A 13,419-nucleotide genomic window follows, 5' to 3' on the forward strand; every position below is an offset into this window, starting at 1 on the left:
TCTCAAAAATAAAGATTAAAATTTTTTTTTAAATAGTACCTGTATCAGTACTGACTTGTGGTTACTTTTTAATCTATGTTTCCTTTGAGCATTCATGCAACCATGATAAGTTCCTATAACTAATATTTCATCATCAAGATAAAGTCTGCTAAATACTGACAAATGGTCTCATAAGGAAGTATGATTTATCATCTTGACTTGATGGGCTTCAATTTCTTGTATTTGAAATATAAGACAAATTTAACAGTTTGTGCAAATGTTTTAGTAATATTTGTGACATAAAAACCATATGTGCTCTGTTCTATCATTCACCATTGTCTGTGCCCGTTTCTACAGGCTTTGTTGACTACTTGAGAATGTCCGTGACAAACAAAAGTCAGTTCTGGGGAGCAAGAAAGACCTCCTTCCAGTATCTGAGATTATTTTTAAATATGCAGGCTGACATTGGAAAGAGTTTCTTAAATGGAGTTTCCAAGAGAGATTGTTTGTAAAATGGGGTTAAAATATAATCTTCAGACTGGATCAAGGAAATGGAATATACAGCCTCTTAGTGATGCCTTTGTCAACTGGTAGCATTATAAGATTTATTTTTAGTTTACACACAGTAAATTTTAAATTTATATACAAAGTAAAATTCTTTCTTTTCAGTCTAAGTTCTCTGAGATTTGACACATTCATGGAGGTGTATAATCACTAACATGATTAAGGCTCAGTCCCAGCACTCTCCAAAATTCTCACCTGTTGTCTTTTTGCAGTTGACAATTCCCACCAATGGTATCACCAGGCAACCTTCTTCTGTCCCTATAGCTTTCCGTTTTTCAGAATGTCATATAAATAGAATCAGACAGTAAAATCTTTTAAGTCTGGCTTCTTTCACTTGGCATAAAGCATTTGGCATCTACAATGCTGTTGCATGCATTAATAGAGTCTGTTCATTTTAATTGCTGAGTAGTGTTCCAATGTATGAGGTACTGAAGTTTGTTATCCATTTCCTAGATGGACAGCATTCATGTTGTTTCCACTTTTTAGTTGTTTTAAACAAAACTACCCTGAATGTTTTGATGTTTTGTCTATATATATATATATATAGTGTGTGTGTGTGTGTGTGTGTGTGTGTGTGTAAACACAAATTTTCACTTCTCTATGATAAACACCCAACAGTGGGACTTTCGGGTAAATACATAAGGTAAATGTATAGTGAACTTTAATTTCAATTTAATGAAATTCAATTTCTTTTTTTCTTCCTCCATGATTCATGCTTTTGGGGTTGTATTTATGTATTTTTGGCCTAACCCAAGGTCACAGGGTATCTCCTATGTTTATTCTAAAACAGTCACAGTTATACTTTTATATTTACATCTATGATCCATTTTAATGATCTTTACAAAAAAAACAAGCTTTTTATTTCACTAATTTTCTCTGCTCTTTTTCTGTTTTCAATGTCATTGATTGCTGCTCTAATCTTAGTTATTTTCTTTGGTCTGTTTACTTTGGATTTATTTTTCTCTTGTTTATCTAGTTTCTTATCATGGAAGCCTAGATTATTGGGCATTTTTTTTTCTTTTCAAATGTAAGATTTATTTAATTATTTTGTTATAACAGATAAATTTTTATCTTAGTAGGATATTTTTTTATTATGGTAGGATTTATATGGCAGCTTTCTGGTGTCATCAGGGAACAGGATTGCAGGAATAAGAAAAGGCAGATGTCTCCATCCCCCTACCAATATTTTAAATTGAGAAAATTGTAGAATCACATGAATTTATGAGAAATAACACAAGGAGCTCATTTTTATAATTTTCCCAGTTTCTCCTCTTGGCATATTTTACAAAATTATAATATAATATCAAAACCAGAATACTGACATGAATACAATATTGGTCTTATTCCAATTTCCCCAGTTTTTAAAGAATTTTTCTTTAACGTTTACTTATTTTTAAGAGACAGAGAGAGTGCAAACAGGGGAGGGACAGAGAGAGAGAGAGAGACAGAATGTGAAGCAGGCTCCAGGCTCTGAGCTGTCAGCACAGAGCCCAACCTGGGGCTCGAACTCACAGACTGTGAGATCATGACCTGAGCCGAAGTCGGATGCTTAAGTGACTGAGCTCCCCAGGCACCCCACACCAATCTCCCCAGTTTTACCTGTACTCAGTTGTGTGTGTGAGCACACACATACACCTGTGCTCCATGTTTCCCTCTTATATCATTTCCTTCATTCTGAAGAGCTGCCTCAGTATGTCTTCCGGAGCAGGTGCACTGGTGATAGATTCTAATACTATTCCCTCATCTAAGAACAGTGGGGATGTTTACATCATGGAAATTATCAAATGCTACCAATCAGGGTTTCCTTTTACTTTTCTTTCTTCCTTTCTGGGTATGTCTTTAAGTCTCTGTCATCTCTCATCTCTCTCTCTCTCTCTCTCTCTCTCTCTCTCTCTCTCTCTCCATTATCTTTTCTATTGGTTCTGTTCTGATGGAGACCCCTGTCTAACATACCTTCAAAACTCTCCGACTCCAAATACCATCACACTGATCACAGCTTAAATGTATGCCTTTTTAGGGGTACACAATTTTCTTCATAGTACCCACACATTTAAAATAGTTAAAATATCCCAGTGCAAAATAAAATGAGATCCTTAAGGATTTAAACGTATTATACAAGACTTATTTAGAGAAGGGGTGATTATCCCCACTACTTCTCCATCTTAAAGCCTAATTTGACCTGTTTTTAAACTTGGAAATAATGGATGCCATGACATTACCACAGCCTTAATACTGTGCTCCCCCTCTTTAAGGTCCCCATGGGCAATATTATTGAAATTACTTACTCAATCAAACAACTACTGTTAAATATTTTGAAGCTGTAGTTTTGGCTAATATGTTCTGTTTAGTGCCTATTTCGACAGTCTCTTAGAAACAGTTTGCCTTCAACTCTAAAAGGATATAATTCCCTTTGCTTGGCCATCCGTGGGGTATCTCAGTAGCCCGGCCATCACATACAATTTTTTCAGGCAAGATTTTAACAACATCCAACTGTCTCTGCAAACATAGGTATGATATTATGTATAAAGTGTCCTCCTCCAAAGAGATTCATTTGACAGAATAATTTAGGACACACATTTACTAAGGAGCTCATAAACATTTACTAAGGAGCTCATAAAAAGGGGTGGACCATTATCCCTTACACAGTAAAAGACCCCACCAACTCAGTTAAAGCCCTGAAGATTATTTGGTAGACCAGAGATTATCTATCCATGCCACTGTAAAGAAATAGCTATTAATCATGTTAGCACTCACAATATTAAAACACAGATAACATCTTATAGAACTTTGGGGATTCTGGAAGCAATATATGTTTGATTTTACTTAAGACAATTTATGTGCTTACCTGCTCATTGTTAATAGGGCTTCTTTAAAAAAAGTTTCTAAAATCCGTCCCAGTCACGATACAACTGGCTGTCCTGTTAGTGCCTCCCAGAGTGTCCTTCATTTAGAGGTTTTAGCAACCTCTCCATTGGTCCTAGAAAGTCTGGATCCCCAATGGTGGCCATAAGTGTCCCAAGGACTTCTGATACAAGAAACTGCCCTCCTCAGCTCCATGCTATGTACCATTAAAGTGGCCATTGTGGGTGCAGAGTTACCTGGGTTTTCACAGGCCCTATTCCCATGTCCTTCTATATTTAGCTGCTCCCCTTTGTTTTGTGTCATGGAAACAGTACCCCCACAAGATTAGGGAGGCTGCTGAGGCCTCCCTGCTACAGGATAAAACCAAACTTGGACCCACAGGTATATCCCACTTGCAGGAGTATGTGGCCTCCCGTGCTCAGTCCCTTGGCAGAAACCGTGGTGCTGAGTGAGTTATTTTGGATAACTTAGGGGCAACTGGAGTCAACTGGATGTACAGGAAAGGGACTTTTTACACTTAGAGACAACATCTCAACCATTGCACATGATGGAGCTTCCCAGAACAGTTGCTTCTTGTCCCTTATCAAGACATCCCTGATCACAGATGAGAGCTCAGAATGGGCACAGCTGCTCAGACTTCAGGCAGTCAGTCATCTTAGTACTCTGGCCAATCATCAGTCCCATCTTTACCTTTTTATAAACTCTTGGACCACTGACAATAGTTTGACTGTCCAATCAGCGCAATAGCAAGAAAATTGATTTCTTATCTGAAGTTGCTACAGCTTCTGGCAAATAGCCAACAAGGAAATAGGCCCTTTTATTACCATGGTAAATAAATTAGTTTTGCCAGGAACTTGAATGATCATAAACATAAATCCCTCCCCAGTCAAGCATTCGGATGATGCCCCAGCTCCAGCCAAGGCTTTTTGTTCACAGTTTTCTGGGGGACCCAGCTAAACCCTGTTCACAATCCTGTCCCATAGAGACTGTGAGATGGTAAACAGGCACTGACTTAATCTTCTACGTTTCTGGTAATTTGTTATGCAGCAATAGATGAGTAATATAGATATTCTTTATCAGCTTGAGGAAGGCTTCTTTTTCTAATTCATTAAGACAATTTACTTTGAATGTACATTCAATGTGTCACATTGTTGGGGTTATTTTTTCCTCACTTATTGAAATAATCCTCTGGCTTTTCTCCTTTAATTTGTTCACACAGCTAAATAAATTGATTTTTAAATGCTCATCGACACTGAATTTCTGAAAGAAACTCTTCTTGGTCATCTTATATTATCTGTGTTAAGTAGCATTGGATTTGATTTACAAATATTTTGTCAAGGGCTTTTTGTATCTATTTCCAAAAGTCATATTATCATATTAGACTATAATATTCTCATTTTTTAAATGTTTATTTGTATTTCAGAAAGAGAGAGAGAGACAAGCATAAGTGGGAAAGGGGCAGAAAGAGAGACACAGAATCTGAAGCAGGCTTCAGGCTCTGAGCTGTCAGCACAGAGCCCAATGCGGGGCTTGAACCCACAACCCATGAGATCATGACCTAAGCACCTGAAGTCAGATGCTTAACAAGCTGAGTCACTCAAGTGCTCCTATTCTCATTTTTGCAAGTTCTTCTAAGGGTTTTTTTTTTTTTTGAGGGGGGTGTCTTAGTTGTTTATTTGTTTTGAGAGAGAGAGAAAGCTCAACTGGGGGAGACGCAGAGGGAGAGAAAGAATCTCAAGCAGGCTCTAGGCTCAGTGGACAGCCCAACAGAGGACTTGATCCCATGACTGTGAGATCATGACCTGACTTGAAATCAAGGGTGGACGTTTAATTGACTGAGTCACCCAGACGCCCCTAAGTTCTTCTCAGGTTCCTCATTTTATGGTTATTTTGGTTTCATACAGAAGGTATGAAAGTGTGCTACAGCTTTCTATTTTCTGAACTATTTTGCATAATTTTAAATTATTTCTTGCTAAAATATTTAGAATTCAGCAGATAAGCCCTGTGGGTTGGTAACATTTTTGTAGGAAAGTTTTGAGTGTTATTATTTTCCTGAATTCAGAATAATGGCTTAAATTTTTAAACTTCATCTTTCTAACGTTAGTGTTCTAATGTCTTTTGTCTATTTTATAATTGTTGTTTTGTTGTTGTTTTGTTTCATTTCCTTTTACTTAACTTTTCTATGCCTAGATTTGATTCACTTTGCATTCAGCATATGTTCACCAAGATTATACATCTGAATATCGATGTCACTTATCTATGTTCCTATAGTATTGATTTTTTCTTTCTTTTTAGGGATCACATTTTCCTGCCTCTATACATGTTCCATTATTTTTTTTTAATTTATTTTACACTGGATTTTTTTAAACTTGTTTTACACTGGATATAGAGATTTAAATAGATAATATTTGCCTTCAGAATTATGAACGTTCCTCTGCATAACTGCTAGGATGAGGTGCTAAGTCAATCAAATCTATAGTTGAGCTTGGTTTGGACTTTGCTGCCACTTTAATTAGATTCATTTTCCCACTCTAAATAGTTCTTTTATTTGTATGTAGTACTGTGATTTTTCCTTCTTTAGTGCTCAGTTTGAGAAAAAATAGAATTTCTTGACTATTCTTTGATGCTTTTGTGTAAATTTAAAATAACTTCATTCTTTTATTTCAGTATATTGGATGGTCTGAATATCTTAGGCTGTCATAGTCCCAAAAGAAGAGTCTAGTTTCATATGAAATACTTGTTCATTCATGTAAACTAGCTTTTCCCAAAGTTTTGACAGTTTTTCCAGGACTCACTTATGAGTTATATTTTATATATTATAAAATATATATTATATTATATTATATTATATTATATTATATTATATATTGATTCAATATATTATATTTAATATATTATATATATTTAATATATTTTATATATAGTAATATATATTTAATATATTATTATATATTAATTTAATTTAATATTAAATTATATATTAATTATATTTAATATATTAAATTAATATATAATATTAACATACAATATTAATATATAATATAATTAATTATTAAATTGTTAATATTAAATATTAATATTAAATTAATAGAATCTATTATATTTTAGCTGCTCTGCCACAAAAATCAGTTCAACCTATTGGGGTATTGAAACAAAGGATGGGAAACTATAGAATCAGGATTTACTGTTTGATGATGCTTTATGGGGAGCTGAGGGTCGGAATATCAGGTGCAGAGGGAGAAGAGATATATCTTACCCAAGTAATAGAAATGTTCCTTAAAAGAAAATAACCAGGTCTGAAAAACACTTCCACAGGATGAGAAATCAAATACTGACCAGCCTAATGAAATAACAATTACACCAAAGATCTGTAGGAACTTTGAAACATTGGGAGTCCTTACTACTGAGGTGATTACATATTTGTCTCTGGTGCCATCTAGTGTGTGGAAGATGTAACAACTCTAGATTTTGGGGCAAAAGGAAAGCACTAAATTCATGCACTCCCAAGCAGCCCCAGGGTGAAAGAGACTTGCTGGGGAAGTCTGATTTCTTAAGAGCTGGTTCAAGGTGGGTATTCTAAGTATTTGAGTGACAGAGCATATATTTTTCTGATTACTTTCTCTGCCACATTGGTTTCAGTTTCTAAGCAAAAGATCCTAATATACGCTCACTGACCCTCATCACTTTTCATCCACTTCCGTTATCTAATATTCAATGCACCGCTCATTAAGTTAAATTAGTTCAATAAGTTGATCATTATAAATATATTTTTTCAATCGATTTAATTTTTCTATAGATTCCAATTCCTCAGTGAATTTCTCCACTCCTTTGCCATTTTCCAATTAAACACAATTTTTAAAGCTACTTTTACAATTATTTTAAAGTCCTTACTTGCCAACTCCAATATGTGGTACAATGTGCATTTGCTTTTAGCCTGTTTTCCCCGTGTTTGTTGCTCATAATGTCTTGCCTGTTCTCTGTGTTTGTTTATTACTTGCCATATAGTGACTACACAGAAAAATGTTCCAGATGATTTCACCACCAAAGAGTTTTCAATCATTCTTCCAATGAAGTTAAAGCTGAAAATCTCAATGCAATCAGAAACTGATCTGAGTTGATTCTCCCTTATAGTTTTGACAAGATACAGTGTACCCCCAGTTCACCCCTATTTTTAGGGCATGGCAATCCAGGACTTTTACTTAAGAACTTAGACTCTGTCTCTTCTGCAAGAAGAGAATGAAAAATGTCACTCCTGTGTTTCAGAGATTTCTGGTTTATATCTTTAAATTTCCTACCCCAACCAACTTTAGAATCGGCAAATACCATGAAAAAAAGATCACTATATGTGTTTGAGCCCACACAAATTTCCAATGTTGCACTAAACCTATGCAATTAACAAAAGTTCTGAAAGTTTTTCTAAGTCCAGCTGAAACACTCTTCCAGGGACCATACCTGTATTCTCAAATGCTTTTGTGTGCCTAGCTTCTCAGATAAACGTGGTTTACGATTATTAGATCAAATGACAAATCCCAGGGCGCCTGAGTAGCTCCATTGATTAAGTGATGGACTTGGGCTCAGGTCATGATCTCGAGGTTCACAAGTTTGAGCCCCACAACCGGCCATCCGGCTCTGTGCTGACAGCTCAGAGCATGGAACCTGCTTCAGATTCTGTGTCTCTTTCTGCCCCTCCCCTTGTCTGCTGTCTCTCTCTCTCTCTCTCTCTCTTCCCTCAAAAATGAATAAACATTAATTTTCTTAAGTGACAAATCCCTCCAGGGATTTATTTTTGTAATGCCTAAAGTTCTAAAACCTCCCACAAAAGACCACCAGAGTCGTAAGTCAAAGCCAAGCGGCAAGGGTCGTTTATTGCAGGTTCAAACCTGGTCCTCTGCGCACTCGTCGCCAGTGACGCAAGAGGCCACGATTAGGGTTGGTATAGCGTTTTTATAGACAGAGACAAATAGCACAGGGGAGGTTTTTACTTGTGGCGGGAGGAAGAAAGGGGGAAGGGGGTAGGTGAGGAATGTGCTAAGCAAGCAGGTTTACAGAAGCAAGAAATGCCGGTTAGTTTGTATACAATCACTCATTCCATTACATATCAGACTACATTTAGGAAGTTTTACAGCCCATTCTACTACACAGCGGGTTACAATCAGGAAAGGTCTCACAATGCTCGTAGCAAACAGCAAGCAAAACAGACTTCTCAGCAATTGTATTTCTTATCAAAGATCCATAATAAGCAGAAAAGAGAACCTAGCTTTAAACTAAGGCAAGGCTGTCATTTGGATTCAAAGCTGTTCCTTTCAATTTTCAGAACCCAAATTCATAGCAAGTCTTTGTATCCTCAGCACTAAGAAATTGCGAGAAATTCCACTTAGCTTATCCATTTTTTTTTAGCGCTTTTGTCTATTACATGCTAACGCTTTGAATTTAGAAATGGTCTGGGATAGGAAATCTACCATTTGTTTGAGGTTTCTCACATCTTCAGTTTTGATATTCCAGCACTACATAACTGCCAAAAGCTCTGGAGAATCCCGTATTCTCAGTATCTTGCCCTGAGTTTGCTCAGTCATGCTTGATAAATTCCTATAAGGACATCTGTAAGCTTTCAGCTCACCTTTAAGGTTAACAGTTATAGCTTTTCTTGAAGGTTCTCTAGTCCATAATGATGAGTTTACATATATGATGCAAAAGGTGATTTCCTTAAATATCACCAAAACAAACGGTTGATAACAAAGGTAAGCTTACTGCTCACCTTAGTAAGGGAGGAAAGAATTTATTAAGAAGTGAAAGTTTGGTTTAAAGCAGGGCTTTCAAAGGAAGGATTTGATAGTATTGGCTAGAGGTCAAGAGACAACAGTTCAGGTTGAGGGGAACAAGGAAAGGATTTTGCGTCAAGAGATTCAAAGAATTTAAGGAGTAAGCTGTTGATGTTTTCCATTAAAGAGTCTGTGGGTTGTTCTGGAAATTTCTGCAGTGAGAAATCAAAACATTTACTGGGGCAAAAACTTAGGTAATTTTTTTTTGCATTTCTAACAAGTTCCATATTTTTTTATTTTTTTAATTTACATCCAAGTTAGTTAATTAACATCCAAGTTAATTTACATTCAAGTTACATCATAGCGCAACAATGATTTCAGGGATAGATTCCTTAATGTCCCTTACCCATTTAGCCCATACCCCCTCCCTCAACCCCTCCAATAACCCTCTGTTTTTTCTCCATATTTAAGAGTTTTTATGTTTTGTCCCCCTCCCTGTTTTTATATTATTTTTGCTTCCCTTTTCTTATGTTCATCTGTTCTGTGTGTTAAAGTCCTCATATGAGTGAAGTCCTATGATATTTGTCTTTCTCTGACTAATTTCACTCAGCATAATACCCTCTAGTTCCATCCACATAGTTGCAAATGGCAAGATTTCATTTTTTTTATTGCCAAGTAATACTCCATTGTGTGCATGTGTGTGTGTATATATATATATATATATATATATGTATACCACATTTTCTTTATCCATTCATACATCGATGGACATTTGGGCTCTTTCCATACTTTGGCTATTGTTGATAGTGCTTCTATAAACATTGGGGTGCATGTACCCCTTGGAACCAGCATACCTATATCCCTTGGATAAATACCTAGTAGTGCAAATGCTGGATCATAGGGTAGTTCTATTTTTAATTTTTTGAGGAACCTTCATGCTGTTTTCCAGAGTGGCTGTACCAGCTTGCATTCCCACCAGCAGTGCGAAAGAGATCCTCTTTCTTTGCATCCTCACCAACATCTGTTGTTGCCTGAGTTGTTAATGTTAGCCATTCTGACAGGTGTGAGGTGGTATCTCACTGTGGTTTTGATTTGTATTTCCCTGATGATGAGTGATGTGGAGCATTTTTTCATGTGTCGGTTAGCCATCTGGATGTCTTTGGAGAAGTCTCTCTTCATGTCTTTTGCCCATTTCTTCACTGGATTATTTTTTGGGTGTTGAGTTTGCTAAGTTCTTTATAGATTTTGGATACTAACCCTTTATGTGATATGTCGTTTGGAAATATCTTCTCCCATTTTGTTGGATGCCTTTTAATTTTGCTGATTGTTTCCTTTGTCATTCAGAAGGTTTTTTTTTATTTTGATGAGGACCCAATACTTCAGTTTTGCTTTTGTTTCTCTTGCCTCTAGAGACGTGTTGAGTAAGAAGTTTCTGTGGCCAAGATCAAAGAGGTTTTTACCTGCTTTCTTCTCAAGGATTTTGTTGGCTTCCTATCTTACATTTAGGTCTTTCATCCATTTTAAGTTTATTTTTGTGTATGGTGTAAGAAAGTGGTCCAGGTTCATTTTTCTGCATGTCGCTGTCCAGTTTTCCCAGCACCACTTGCTGAAGAGACTGTCTTTATTCCATTGGATATTCTTTCCTGCTTTGTCAAACATTAGTTGGCCATACGCTTGTGGGTCCATTTCTGGTTTCTCTAATCTGTTCCATTGATCTGAGTGTCTGTTTTTGTGCCAGTACCATACTGTCATGATGATTATAGCTGTGTAATACATCTTGAAGTCCAGGATTGTGATGCCTCCTGGTTTGGTTTTCTTTTTCAAGATTGCTTTGGTATTCAGGATCTTCTCTGGTTCCATACAAATTTTAGGATTGTTCGTTCTAGTTCTATGAAGAATGCTGGTGTTATTTTGATAGGGATTGCATTGAATATGTAGATTGCTTTGGGTAGTGTTGACATTTTAACAATATTTGTTCTTCTTATCCAGGAACATGGACTCTTTTTCCATTTTTTGGTGTCTTCTTTAATTTCTTTCATAAGGTTTCTATAGTTTTCAGTGTATAGATTTTTCACCTCTTTGGTTAGATTTATTCCTAGGTATTTTATGGTTTTTGGTGCAACTGTAAATGGGATCGATTCCTTGATTTCTCTTTCTGTCGCTTCATTGTTGGTGTATAGGAATGCAACCGATTTCTGTGCATTGATTTTATATGCTGCAACTTTGCTGAATTCATGAGTCAGTTCCAGAAGTTTTTTGGTGGAGTCTTTTGGGTTTTCCATATAGGGTATCATGTCATCTGCACAGAGTGAAAGTTTGACCTCCTCCTGGCCAATTTGGATGCCTTTTATTTCTTTGTGTTGTCTGATTGCAGAGGCTAAGACTTCCAATACTATGTTGAATAACAGTGGTGAGAGTGGACATCCCTGTCTTGTTCCTGACCTTAGGGGGAAAGCTCTGAGTTTTTCCCCATTGAGGATGATATTAGCGTTGGGTTGTTCATATATGGCTTTTATGATCTTGAGGTATCATCCTACTATACCTACTTTCTTGAGGGTTTTTATCAGGAAAGGATGCTGTATTTTGTCAAATGCTTTCTCTTCATCTATTGAGAAGATCATATGGTTCTTATCCTTTCCTTTACTGATGTGATGAATCACATTGATTATTTTGCAGATATTGAACCAGCCCTGCATCCCAGGGTATAAATCCCACTTGGTCATGATGAATAATTTTTTTAATGTATTGTTGGATCTGGTTGGCTAATATCTTGTTGAGGATTTTTGCATCCATGTTCATCAGGGAAATTGGTCTATAGTTCTCCTTTTTAGTGGGGTCTTTGTCTGGTTTTGGAATCAAGGTAATTCTGGTTTCATAGAAAGAGTTTGGAAGTTTTCCTTCCACTTTTATTTTTTGGAACAGCTTCAAGAGAATAGGTGTTAACTCTTCCTTAAATTTTTGGTAGAATTCCCCTGGAAAGCCATCTGGCCCTGGATTCTTATTTTTTTGGCAGATTTTTTATTACTAATTCGATTTCCTTACTGGTTATGGGTCTGTTCAAATTTTCTATTTCTTCGTGTTTCAGTTTTGGTAGTGTATATGTTTCTAGGAATTTGTCCATTTCTTCCAGATTGTCCATTTTATTGACATATAAATGCTCATAATATTCTCTTATTATTGTTTTTATTTCTGCTTTGTTGGTTGTGATCTCTCCTCTTTCATTCTCGATTTTATTTATTTGGGTCTTTTCCTTTTTCTTTTTGATCAAACTGGCTAGTGGTTTATCAATTTTGTTAATTCTTTTGAAGAACCAGCATCTGGTTTCATTGATCAGTTCTACTGCTTTTTTTGGTTTTGATAGCATTAATTTCTGCTCTAATCTTTGTTATTTCCTGTCTTCTGCTGGTTTTGGGTTTTTATTTGCTGTTCTTTTTCCATCTCTTTAAGGTGTGAGGTTAGGTTGTGTATCTTAGACCTTTCTTCCTTCTTTAGGAAGGCCTGGATTGCTATATAGGTTCCTCTTAGGACTGCCTTTGCCACGTCCCAGACATTTTGACTTGTGGTATTATTGTTTTCATTGGCTTCCATGTACATTTATTTATTTTTGAGACAGAGAGAGACAGAGCATGAATGGGGGAGGGTCAGAAAGAGGGAGACACAGAATCTGAAACAGGCTCCAGGCTCTGAGCTGCCAGCACAGAGCCCGACGTGGGGCTCGAACTCACGGACCGCGAGATCATGACCTGAGCCGAAGTCAGCCACTTAACCGACTGAGCCACCCAGGTGCCCCTTTCATGTACTTTTTAATTTCCTCCTTAACTTCTTGGTTAGCCCATTCATTCTTTAGTGGGATGTTCTTTAGTCTCCAAGTATTTGTTACCTTTCAAATTTTTTTTCTTTTGGTTGATTTCAAGTTTCATAGCATTCTGGTCTGAAAATATGTACAGTATGATCCCGATCTTTTTGTACTTGTTGAGTGCTGATTTGTGTCCCAGTATGTAGTCTATTCTGGAGAATGTTCCATGTGCACTGGAGAAGAATGTGTATTCCACTGCTTTAGGATGCAATGTTCTGAATATATCTGTTAACTCCATCTGGTCCAGTGTGTCATTCAAAACCATTATTTCCTTGTTGATTTTCTGATTAGATGATCTGCCCATTGATGTAAGTGGGGTGCTGAAGTCCCCTACTATTATGGTATTATTATCAACGAGTTTCTTTGTATTTGTGATTAATTGATTTATATATTTGGGTG

This window comes from Panthera uncia, chromosome D1 (genome assembly GCF_023721935.1).
Source record: "Panthera uncia isolate 11264 chromosome D1, Puncia_PCG_1.0, whole genome shotgun sequence".
Lineage (NCBI taxonomy): Eukaryota > Metazoa > Chordata > Mammalia > Carnivora > Felidae > Panthera > Panthera uncia.